General features: G+C 28.9%; 1 protein-coding gene across 1 annotated transcript in view; it reads right to left on the reverse strand.

The window, feature by feature from the left end:
* LOC102677439 overlaps window positions 1-4282 on the reverse strand; it is an 8958-nt gene extending 4676 nt beyond the window's left edge. Inside the window, exon 1 of the mRNA XM_031511830.1 lies at window positions 4011-4282. The gene's annotated coding sequence lies outside the window, so the exon portion shown is untranslated. The remainder of the gene's footprint in view (window positions 1-4010) is intronic.
* Window positions 4283-13533: the final 9251 nt, after the last annotated feature.

The following is a 13533-nucleotide window of genomic DNA, read 5'->3' on the forward strand; positions in this document are numbered from 1 at the left end:
CTCAGCTCACGCGAAACAATTCAGTTCAGTTCGGTCGATCTGTTTTTTTAACCCTCTCTTTATTTTCCCTTCTCGTCCTTGGAAACGGTGCAACGATTAACGAGCACGTTGCATGCATGTGCACCTCGCCTGTGTACTTTTCGCCGTGCAAAGATTAGATAACCGGTCAACCCGCTATCGGTTCACCGGAATCGTAAAATTTCGTGGTGGACTTTTCTGCATAGAAATCTCTGCGTGAACAGACGTGGCCGAGCTGAAAAAAATGACTAGTTAAAATAAAGTTATAACTTTATTTATCAAAATGCTCGAACAACGTTCGTTCTTATTACAGGTGAATTATTATAATAAGTAATTATTGATATTTGAATAAAGAATTATTAAAAGAGTAATTGATTAAAATTTCGAATAAAGTTACACTGTAAGTTTAATAAGTTTGGTTGAAATGCTCGAACAATATTTATTCAAGAGACAAGAACTGTTTTCGGTTCTCCGTCCATTAGCGTGCAGTACTGTGATTAGATGATCAGAAACCATTGCCCTCTATGGAAGATAATCGTTTTAAACTTTTTAAACATTGTTGAGGGAACAAGAATGAATGAATTAGAAACTTTATTACTCGTATATTTTTAGATATTCTGATAATAAATTTTAAGATTTTAAATATTTAAATGAATATATTAATATATTAATATTTAAAATTATAGAAAAATATTATTATATATATATATGTTTATTCGCAGTTTAGTACAGTTGATCCGCTCTTTGTGTAATCTCAACCATTTGGCGCTGTAGTTATCTGCGATTATTCGATGCTTTAAATAATAAATTATTGAAGTAATTTAATTAATTTATTGTTTTAAAATTATGATAATACATTTTGAACGTAAATATAGAATGTTAGAAAAGTATCGAGTATGGTTAATTTCTTTTCTGATACGCGGTTTTTTTTTTTTAATTACTTTTTTTTTTTACAATATTTAAATAATTTGCAATTTCTTTTCTCAACAAGCTAAGAAAAAATGAAGTGTCTTTGAGAAATGAGAATTAACTGGAAAATAAAGTTTAATAAAGAAATCTTTTCTTCTATTAAAAAAATGCATTTAATTTGTATTTTTTCTCTATTTTAGAAATTAAAATTTTTATACTTAATAAAAATTTAAGTTTTTATATTAAACGAACAAAACGTGGAAATTTAATTAAAGCGAAAATAATGGAATTAGTTTAAATTGAAAGAATTTCTGCAGTTCGATAAATAAAATAAATCTCTTTCCATTTATTAAAATGTTATTAAAAAATTGTGTCAAACCCACGTATAGAAATTCCATTACTTTTATTTTATTAAAATTTCACGTAAAATATCGAAGCATATAAATTTCATTACAAAGTGCAGAATATAATAGCTCGTTTAATTATTTTAATAATGATTATCAAATATAATCAAAAAAATTACAGAAAAAAATATTGCAAATTTTTCAAAAATGAAATAAATAAAAGATAATAATAAGATATATACTAAGATATATAATAAAAAATTACATATAAGATTTTTCTTCGTTTGAAGATTTCCACTGATGCGTGTAGTTTATTATTCCTTACTAATTTAGTAATTTTTTTTTATTAATTTAGTAATATTTTCTTACAAATTATTCTTTTAAAATTTAATTTTATTCATAATATTTCCAAATTAAAAATTATTTGTCCAAATCAATTTGTTCCTCTTAGAAAGTTTCTTAGTTGTGATCAAAGATTTTCCACTTTATAAACAAATATGTGAAAACATATCAGAAACGCTTAACATAACATCGCAACGAATTTCCCCTAGGACGCTCATCAAATGAAGCGTGAAATCCCCTCGGAAACAGGATACTTTTACTGTTCGATCAGCAGATATCAAAAAGTAAATTTCATTCCACAACGATGGAGTTAACAATTTGCTATTTGTTTAATAATTGATAACGAATCAATTTGCACCAGTTATCGTACTCGATGTAATAGATAAAAATACTATATCAAACAATAAATATAGAATAATATTCCTGTAAGAATAATCCTTGATTAATTTTCATTGCATTGATGGAATATTTAAAATTGCGAAATATTTACTTTGAAGATCATTGTAAAAATAAAAATAATTGTTACACAGCAGCCCTTTTTAAGCACTATTTTGTGATTGTAACCCATTTTTTAAATATTTTATTATATAAATTATAAGACATATTAGTCGATTCGATACATTTAAATCATATATTTCATAAAACACTTGGTACTTTTCAATTGAATTGCTTCTTTTATTTAGATGAACGATATGTAGTATACAATTAAACGTTGGGCACACAGAAGCCATGAAGCGAGTAACGGTAGAAAAAAAAACGGTTTAAGGACGGAACAAAAGAATCTAATTACATACTAGCAACTCGTCACAAGTGGCCTGAGACTGAACCGTAACTCGAACCTTTGAAAACAATAGGGTAATGCGCGAAGCTTTTTTCCAGAATTTAATCCATTTCTGAAATTTGTTATTACTTTGGAAATACAATGGAATACGATACGATAAAAAAAATTCATTAAATAAATTGTCCTCTGTAATCCCGCCATATCGAAGAATTTTTTGTAACATAATTTTTATATGAAAAGAATGATTAAAGTCATTTCGATTCCTTTCATTTAAGTTATTAAATAATGCAGTTTAATAATTTCTCGTTTAATATTTTCTAATTATAAAAATCCATATTAAATTTTTTATTTTTTATAATAACATTCATTTTTTATGAAAATATTTTTTTCATAAATTTACTTGATTAAAAATATATTTTAATAATATATTTAATTCTTCTCCATATAATTTTAATCCGAGAAAAATTTTTAAGCTATAAACAATGAAAAATTAAATTTAACTAATTATTTAATTAAATAATTTAATTTTCTATGAGATATTATTTAAAAAAAATTAAAGAATAATACAATGATCAAAATATGTTGGTATTTTCCAGCCGAAAAATTAACAAATGCCAAGGAAATCCCGAGATCGAGAAACTTTTTGAAATGAAACATTTTTAAAGAACATCGAGTGTGCTCGAGAGATTATATCTTGGTGCATCCTTGTCCAGTGCCAAAATCGGGAAACTCTTGCATTGAGAAACTTCCTATCTCCGCGGAATTTACACAATTTTGATATAATCTAACATAATAATCTATAAATTGTTATTTTATTATCTTTTTCGAAATTTTAGATTTAAATTAAATATTGAATTAAATTAAATATTGATTTCATAATTTTTCATTTATATAAATTGATTATTATATGTTATATCTCTTGTTAATAAATAGAAATATACACCAAGTTTAATTTAATTTATTAAACATTATTTGCATAAGATATATAAACAATTACCTAAAAATTAATGGTATTCGTTTATTGGATTAATAATCGATGATTTTCATTTATTTGTAAATTTGATGTTAACAATATTTTCTTTTTGCAATAAATGTTTATTATATTTAATGTTTGCATTAAATAAATAACAAAATTAATTTCAAAATATAAATGTTGAAAAAAAAATTAATTTTTAATTTTAAAAATAACAATGATAAAAATTACACTTTTATCATAGGATATTTTTTAATAATTTCCTGTGTATTCACAGTAACAAAGAATGCCAATAAGCTTCATGCTTACAACCAATAACCGATACAAAGTGCCACTATACATAACCTAACAATATAATTTCGTGCATTCGATAAGAGATCGAAAAACCGATAGCCAAGCTACTAACACAGTTGCACTATCGAATAAAATATGAACTAGTTTCTCGTCACTTGTCGCGGACATTCAAAGCATGCACGAAAATTAAAATAAATCGAATCGTATTCTAAAAACATTCACAAAATTTCATTTGCAGGTTAGAATTTCATTTTTCGGAAAATTCGAATCGAATCGTTTTTAAAGAAACAAAGATTTATCGAGATGGCTTGTCAACGAACTCTATATATGTATTGGTATTGCGACTTACCCTCAAAACCTAACCTGACACCGCCCTGTGTCACACTAAAGCCGCTTCCAAATCCCTCGGAAGTTGTTCTATTCCTGTGGACGCCACGTCCGTCGGGGATTCACATTCGTGAAACGTCGGAAAACTCGACTCGTTTCACGATTACCGTGAACCACACAAAAAGCCAGGAAAAACAACGACTTCGTCCCATCGTGAGACAAGAACTGCCTTCGATGCAGCCTCCGTCCACTGGCGTGCAGTACTGTGACTAGGTGATCAAAAACCACGGTTCTCTATGGAAGATGATTGTTTTAAATTTTTCCAATTAGTTAAAGAAACAAAAATGAGTAATAAATTAGAAACTTTATATTATATATTTTTAGATATTCTAATAATAAATTTTAATGTATTTAAGATTGTAAATATTTAAATGAATATATTATTATATTAATATTTAAAATTCTAGAAAAATATTATTATATATATATATATATATGTATTTCACGATGAATATTTAAATGATTTAAATATAAAAATTTATAAATTTTCTTATCATTATAATTGGCAATTTCTGAATATTTCAAACATCGAGTGTACCATGGATCACCATGACAGAAAACGATCCTGAAGTCGCGCATGCGCAATAATAGTAATTGTGAGTGACATAGGTAGAGCGGAGAATATGTTTCGTTTTCTGACGAATTACTCGTGAAAATAATGAATTATTATTAATTATAGTTTGACGAATGTCACCAACAGATCTGTTTCTTTCATTTTTCAAAAGTAATTATTTTTTATGTCTATATTAATATTATGTTGCAAAGAAATCAATGATCGAATCGATAGGATAATTCAATTACGCTCTGAAAATTTCTATCGGCATGCATTCGATCGAAAATAAAGTTAATAAACTATTTCTAATTATTTCGGAAATATTAAATATAATTCAATAAAAAAATTCCATTTATTCATATCTAATTAATAATTTATGTCAATTAATAATTTTATAGTGCAAAATTATTATTAATTCTTTAGAATAGCGAGAAATTTCCAAATTCTAACCTAACTTTTACAAATTGAAACTTGCAAATGTATGATTGGCGGGAAACGATTACTTTCAAATTTTTAAAAAATATTATTGAATTTTTATGAGTTTAAAATTCCAGATAATATTAAGAAATGAAAATATAACTTTTTATTATTTGCTGTTACTTCAATCGTGATACGACTTTAAACGACTTCGACACTTTGCCTCTTTAATATTCCATCCAAGATTCAGAGAATAGAAGAGAAATGGAAGTTGAAACAATGATCAAAGGTACGCAAGGATAATATCGATTGTAAACTTCGTCAATTACGAATCCTATCAAAATTCCACGGTGCAACCAATGAGAAAGATCAATCTTGATTAATTGGATTTGCTTACGTTTCAATTAAACTAACAGAATTCAATTGAACCAACGGAATATGAACGACATTCTGAGATATTCATTTCATCTTTTTTTTTCCAAACTCTTGTTCTCAACTTCAAAACTCAAACTATTAACCTCACTTTTTCAAATCAAATCAAATCAAATCAAATCTTTCATCATCTTTCTCCAATTTGATTTTAATTTTCCATTTTAGAAGATGTTCGATCGTCTCGAAAAGAGATAATGAAGATTCATTTCGAGAAGAAACTGAAGGATACGTTTTTAGACGTATAATTCACGATCAAGAGGGAGCATGAAATTGGAGCGTGGCAATCAGAAATGGGACGTTCATTGAATTCGACCAGTAAAAGGGGGAAAGAGTGGGCACGACAAGGAGTATAACATACATTATGAGTGGAATCGATAAGAACTGGGTTAACACGATCAGTTAAAGCAGCAGACTTTCTTCAACATGACTATTATATTTAAAATTAATGATGATTTAATCAGATGGAAAATTGAACAATCCTATGCGTTTTCCAATCCGTTCCCTCTGAAGAGAATCATCTTTTTCATGTCATTCATCTTTGTTCCTATTATCAGGTATCAAGTTCATTTTTCCTGGTACTGTTAACGAAATCTTTTTTCTTTTTCAAGAAACACGATCAATTGAAGCAATCTTCAGCACGGTTTATATTATATTTAAAATTAGACAGATGAAGAATTGAAGAAGAATATAAGATATACGTTTCAAGCTATGATTTTTTTGAAGAGAATTATCTCCTTGATGTTTATTCATCCTTTGTTGGTAAATGGTTAATTTTTACTCATGAAATCTTTTTCAATGTATCTTTTGAAAGATTAAGGATTACAATGCTTAATATTCTTATATCTCAATATTATATCTTCATATTTATATTTTAAATAACTCAATATCTTGAAAGTATTAGTCACTTTATAATCCAAGTTACGTAGACTTGCTTCAAAGGAAGAAACGATGATATATCCAATTTAAATCATATTTTCTGGGATATCAAAAAGCAGGATTCACAAGAAAACCGATACTTTAATCTCGTTCCTTTGAGAATTCAGTTATACGCATGCTATGATATTAAGATTATAAGTAGATGCATCTTATAAATATATCCAGTTCAAATTATATTTCTTGAGATATAAACGATCTACAAATAAATCTAAGTCCTATCTGCACACGTTACCAAAAGATCAGAACACTAAATAACGGATATTAGACATCAGCTCATAAATGTATCTACTTTAAACCACGTTTCTTGTTACAATCCTCCCAAAATCCTCGCGAGCAAATTCAAATCACGTTTCGATTAAAATTGGGATCGTTTCGTTTTCGAAATCAAATAACAAGTAACATATATATAACAAATTATCTTCAAATTAACTTTGCTGAGATTATATTCGTTACTTTATTTCAATGATTATTATAAATTATTTAACATTTATAAAATTGCAGCGAATGAAAACAAAATTTGTTTCGTAAAAATAAATAGAATTGTACGTGAATATGCACAAAAATTTATTCAATGAAATATGAAGGGAAATATTATTATTTCGTAACGAAATAACTTGGAGAAAAATTGTTTGATCGTTTGTATAAACAAACATCATTATTTCAAATAATATATAAATCAATTAAGGTATAATTATTACAATTCTTTTTAAATTGCATTCATTCTTAAAATTTGAACCCAATTCATGGCTAAGAATAATTGAAAATAATATTTTTCCAATTATTATTTTATCTTAAATTCCTTTAATCGATTAAATAAAAACAATTAAAATAAATTATCTATCAAATAATAATTAACATTACTTGGAATAATTATTCCTAAATTATTACTCGAAATAAATTTCATTCGAATAGTTCACAATCCTTTCAATCAGATGAGATACGAGAAATTTGTAAATTATTTTAAAATTCAAAATTATTTGAAAATCTATATTTAAAATATTTTATGAATTTCATATGCTTCATATGAAAAAAATAAATGTATGACCAAATGATTTATTCGTTACTTCATCTTATTTAATTTTAATCAAATATTAAATTAATTAATTTATTAACTTAGTAACTTTGTTACTAATATTACTATGAGTGTGCTACAATTATTATTATTATTATTGCTATCGTATTCAAATCATTGCACTAATGGCATGAATCAACTTAATTTTTCTTTTTTTTATTCGATTTCGAGAAATTTAATTTTCTGAATGAAAGATTGATCAATTACATGATTAGATTTATTATTTTTATTCAGGATATCAGAATTTACTTATCCTGAATTTTATTTGAAAAACAAATTTTCAATCCCAACATTATTTTTTCAAATAATCAATCCTTCGATTTATTATTTATTTAAATAAATAATAAAAGGAAGAACATAATATCGGTTGAAAATACAGATGTTAATATTAATGATTGACCCTTTGCATAAAAAATTAAGAATTATAATATAATGTTTCTCATATGTAATTAAATGTAATGTGTATATGTAATTAAATGTAAATCGAAACATTTAAATGAAGAATATCCGAATCATTTAAATATATAAAATATGGAACAACATTTTTTTAATTCGAAGCTTCGTTTTCGAGAAAATCAAGTTTGAAAAGTTTTTAAGTACAAATAAAATTTTCGATTGGATACAAATTATCGACAATAAATTATTTCACGTGAAAATAAAAAACTAGAATAAACTTTCATCGTTTAAATCCTCGTATAATACAATCAAAAGTTACGTAAACAAAAAAATTTATATTTAATTTTCACACAATAGAATAATCCAATAATCCATTATCCATATATATTTCATCCCACGCTTCATCTTTTTCTTTTTTACAATCTATCTTACTTTCAATTACTCTCATTCGACCTACGTAAAGAAAAATACATTGTTTCTTTCCAAATAAAGGAACAATCGTTGCATACCTATATATTCGCTACTTATAATTCACCAATTTAACTTAATCAACAATTAATCCCACTTCCAAACAATTATTTTCAAACGATCACACTCTGATTCCTTCCCACTCCGCACACACGCGGCAAACAATTCGCCTCCACTTATTTAATCGGTGTCAGCCAGTTGAACGGCAAGAAGACGAAACGGGTTAATGTTGAGCGAGGGGGTAGCGTGGTGAGGGCTGTAGGCGTGGGACGCGCCTCGAGTCCTGCGCACACCGCACGACTCGTGCCGAAATCGTGCGGGGCCCGCGCCGCGAGATTTAGTCTGCGCGCGGCACTCGTCCGAGACGCGTCGTCGTCTGCCTCTCTCCCCCTACCGGAGGAAAAGTGCGTCGCCGATAAACCCTGCCGTCGAACCACGAGGAGTAATATATCGAAATTATGATTTTTCCACCGATGTAAAAAAAAAATAAAATAAATAGGGGAAGCTGTGGACGAGTTTATTATTGCCAAGTTCCTCCACGTTTGGGCCTCGTCTCCGAGTTTTTTCTGTGATCCCCCGATGATGAAAGTTTCCTTCGTAAAAAAAAAAAAAAAAAGATTGTCGAATACCGACAATTTTTCTTTTTAAATTTTTCTTTGAGAAATGGGAACAATTTCTAAAATACGAATTTTAAATTTCTCGTACGATTGTTTTACCGAGTGGATTAAACTTGATCAATCGATCAGTGGTGTTTCTCTTTAGTTTTAAGAGAGAAAAGATTATTAAAGAGAAGTTCGAAGTTCAAGAAGAAATCGTAAATCGTATCTTGATCCATCGAAAACTTTGATTCGAAAGAGAAACGAGAGCTCTCCCCTTCCTCCCCCCCCTCTTTCCTGAAGAACTACGAATTCAACGAATTTCGTTTCACGCTGCACGGAAACGGGGTTCAAAGGGCGTGGGGAGTTCAAAGGGCATAAGTGGAATCGTAGGCAAATCGAGCAACATCACCGATGTTGGACAGCAAGCGGATTGGAATAGAGGCCTCGACGAGGCTCGTTTAAGGCCTAATTGCCAAGTTGCCGTGTGCAATTGGACCCTTTGTTCTAGCCTCTGACGTGTGCACGATTCGCATTCCTCGTCCGCGCTCCACGTTCCTCGATGAAAGATGAAAAATAATCTCCCCTCGATCGTTCGATCGTGTCGTGCAACCTCGTCGTGCTTTCAAAAATTCACGGATAAAACGGATTTTTTTTCTGAAAAATTACTCTATAAATAATAAACTCTATCCCCGCTATATCCGTATTTCGAAATTTCATCGAAAAGTAAAAGAAAGTGAAATATCTTTTTTTTCTGAATCTCGACAGAAAGGATTTCAAAAAAAAAAAAAAAAAATCTCTTGGAAACGAACGAGATTTAATTCGAGAGGATTCGCAAGGATTTTTAGAGGAGTGATGAGTGCGGGAGAAAAGAGCGTGAACGCGCGGATGGAAGATCCTCGTGGAAGATCGATCAGCGAGACCGATGCAGAGGGATCTTTGTGAAAGGGGCTCGAGAGGGCTGGGAATGAGAAGCGTGTCAAGATCGAGGGTCGAGGCAAGGTAAGAATGCTCGAGTTTTATCGCCGATTAGCGTGACGACTCGTTAATCGTTCGCGTCCGCGCGAGCCAATTCCGATCCACGTATTCTGTGACCCGAATTTCTTCGAAACCGACGTGTCTCTTTGGTTAATTTAAATTTAAAAAAAAAAAGAAAAAGAAAAAAAAATGTCATCTTGATGATCTATCGTATCTGCAAAAGTGTCGATCGATTTTTAGTTCGTCGCAAGATCGTGATGAAAGATCGTGAAAATTTTCCAATGTTTTTTTTTTTTTTCTTTTTTTCCAGTTTTTGAAAGGAAAATTAATCGTTCTTTGCGCGGTTCGAAACCGCAGTTCGGCACAATGAAAAATTGTAATGATACAGCGAGCTAATGAGTTTCTCCTCCGAACGATGTAACCGATACTTAACACCTCCTCAACCTTGCTTCTATTTTTATCGCGAAATTTTTTTTAAAACGGAACTTAACAGAAATTAACAAGTTGTTCAACAACTTGTTTTCCGTACTTGTAGAATACTTTATAGAAGAAAAAGAGAGAGAGAGGGAGAGAAAAAATAGATTAAAAACCATTCTCGTAAATAATAACAATTGATAGAATAATATTCACAAAAAATTATTTTTTTTTTTAAATAAATGAACCTTACCGTTCCAATTCTAGTTACGAAGATACAGATATATATAGAGTTGGGTATTAACCTAGTTAAAAAATGAAAAAGTAACTAGTTAAAAATTTCGAACAAAGTTACCCTAACCAATTACTTATTAAAAATTGGTTTGAGTATAATAATAATATATAAAAATAATAACAATTGATAGAATAATATTCACAAAAAATTATTATTTTTTTTTAAAATAAATGACCCTTATTATTCCAATTCTAGTTACGAAGATATAGAGCCGAGTATTAACCTAGTTAAAAAATGAAAAAGTAACTAGTTAAAAATTTCGAACAAAGTTACCCTAACCAATTACTTATTAAAAATTGGTTTGAGTATAATAATAATATATAAAAATAATAACAATTGATAACCTTATCATTCCAAAAAATTATTATTTTTTTTTAAAATAAATGAACCTTATTATTCCAATTCTAGTTACGAAGATATAGAGTCGAGTATTAACCTAGTTAAAAAATGAAAAAGTAACTAGTTAAAAATTTCGAACAAAGTTACCCTAACCAATTACTTATTAAAAGTATGAGTAAATAATAACAATTGATAGAATAATATTCACAAAAAATTATTATTTTTTTTTAAAATAAATGAACCTTATCATTCCAATTCTAGTTACGAAGATATAGAGTCGAGTATTAACCTAGTTAAAAAATGAAAAAGTAACTAGTTAAAAATTTCGAACAAAGTTACCCTAACCAATTGCTTATTAAAAATTTGTTTGAAGCTTTATTATATTATTTGGTACTATTATCGCTTTTTGAATACGATAAATTATCGAACTTCGTTCGATTTTACCCTCCCCTCCCCCCTCTCATCGGAGAATACGGAACAACCAGGGTAACAGTGTCATACAAAGGGATGGTTAGGGATCGAGGATAGTTCCCACAGGAGACTCGAGAGTTACGTGTTTCAACCGATGCTTCAACCTTGTCACGATTATGTCACCGTTTCAATTCACCCTGTCAAAGTTGGATACGGTCTCTCGCAGGGGAAAAGGCCGGTTTTCGCTGCGATTGGCAGTCCTGTTGTATGCATCCATCGGCATAATGGAATCGAATAAGCAGTGTTCTATGTATATATATATATATATATATANAATTGGTTGGACCCTCGTTAAATCTCTCACGATCATAAGCGAACTATCCATACAGTAGTATTTAATCTCTTGATCTCATCGTGATTATCGTACAGAATAATCGAGACTTGACGAAATTAACCGAGATAATTTGTTTCGTAATTATTGACTTTTCTCACGAAATTACAATGATTTTGAATTTTTTTCCTTTTTTCCTTTTTTTTTTTTTTTTCAATTTATAATCCAACGATATTTAGACAGAGATAATGATGATTCGAGAAATTCGTCTCGAAATGGTTAAAATTGGATTTGTTTTGTATGCACGCACTGTTATTGTTTTATATGCACGAATTATTACACACTTTATTGGATTAAGCGAAAAAAAAAAAAACGGGGAATCGATAAAAATGGATTTATCAAGTTTTCCTCCTCTTCTTATAGAATGGTTCGTGCTAACTATAGGCATCGACGAAGGGATATATAGCTGTGCTTCGTTAAATGTCCACCAAGCTTGGATCGTACGCAATCAATTACGAAGGGAAATGTATTTCAACGAAATTTCCAAAATATCCCCTTTTCTTTTTTTCTTTTTTTTAATTGGAACCAGATGTACGATATACTCGAAATATTCTTACTCAGTGTTGAAATAGAATAGAAGAATATTATTTATTTATTTTTCTCAGGAACATGATAATATAATTTAATTAATTAATTAATTAATGTTAATTTCATGATAATATAAAATTTATATAAAATATATATATTGATTTTCAGTTGGAATTCATTCAATAAATAAATTCTTCTCGAGCGAAGAAAATAACATTTTCGTGGAAACAATTGGAGGGAAAAAATTATTTTCGCCGCGTTGAAGATTATTAAGAATAAAAATTGACCTGTCGCGACACGGTGACGGAGAGTATTTCCAAACTAATCCGCTGCGAACCACCTCTTTGTCGCGATAAAGCTTTAAAAATCGATTTCTACGTGTATTACAATTTATATTCCGCTCGAAATTTTTTCCTACCCCAAATGGTGATCGCCATTTACACCCGATCGATTCGAGATAATCCGATTCCCAGAGAAATATTTACGAACAAAAACGGTTATCAACCCCATATCAATGCATGAATTTTTACGACGAGTTGAAGAAAATATGTATAACTGTTTAATTCTAATAATATTCTTATTTTTTAAAACATCGACGAGTGCATTCTTGCATGTATTATTTTGCACTAAAATTCGGAAATTTAAATTCTCCGATTAGGAAGTAATTAATAAAATAATTATAAATTATTAATAATTAATAACAATAATAATTAATAATTAATAATAATAATAATTAACTATTAATAATAATAATAATTAACAATTAATAAATTAATTTTCTATCTTAATTTATTTAATCTCAAGTTGATAAAATTCTGGAGAATAATAAAATAGGAAAAACGGTGTTAACTTATTGTTTGTTTAGAATAATTAGAATAATCGTTAAAATTAAGTTAAATACGAATTATCCTGTTTCATATATATAGAAATGAACACAATTTATCGTTGTCTCTCTCTCTCTTTCCACGTAGCAATTAATGATAAAAGAAACAAACAGGAAAATTATCCATCTCCATCTTTGGAGTTATTCATCATTCTCCAACAACTGTCTCTCCATTTTTATCATCCTCTTATTTATTCTTACCACCGACTTCTTTTCAATTCTTCAAAAACGTACATACGAAAGGAACACGAATGGAAACAACGTTTGAATATTTGATCCTTTTCAATATTTGATGTTTCTCCTGAATCGGCAAGCTGCAATTGATAAATTTACTAGACACGGAGAGAAAAAAAAAAAAAAAAAAATTCTGAAAATT

Source organism: Apis dorsata, unplaced genomic scaffold (genome assembly GCF_000469605.1).
Source record: "Apis dorsata unplaced genomic scaffold, Apis dorsata 1.3 scaffold_354, whole genome shotgun sequence".
Lineage (NCBI taxonomy): Eukaryota > Metazoa > Arthropoda > Insecta > Hymenoptera > Apidae > Apis > Apis dorsata.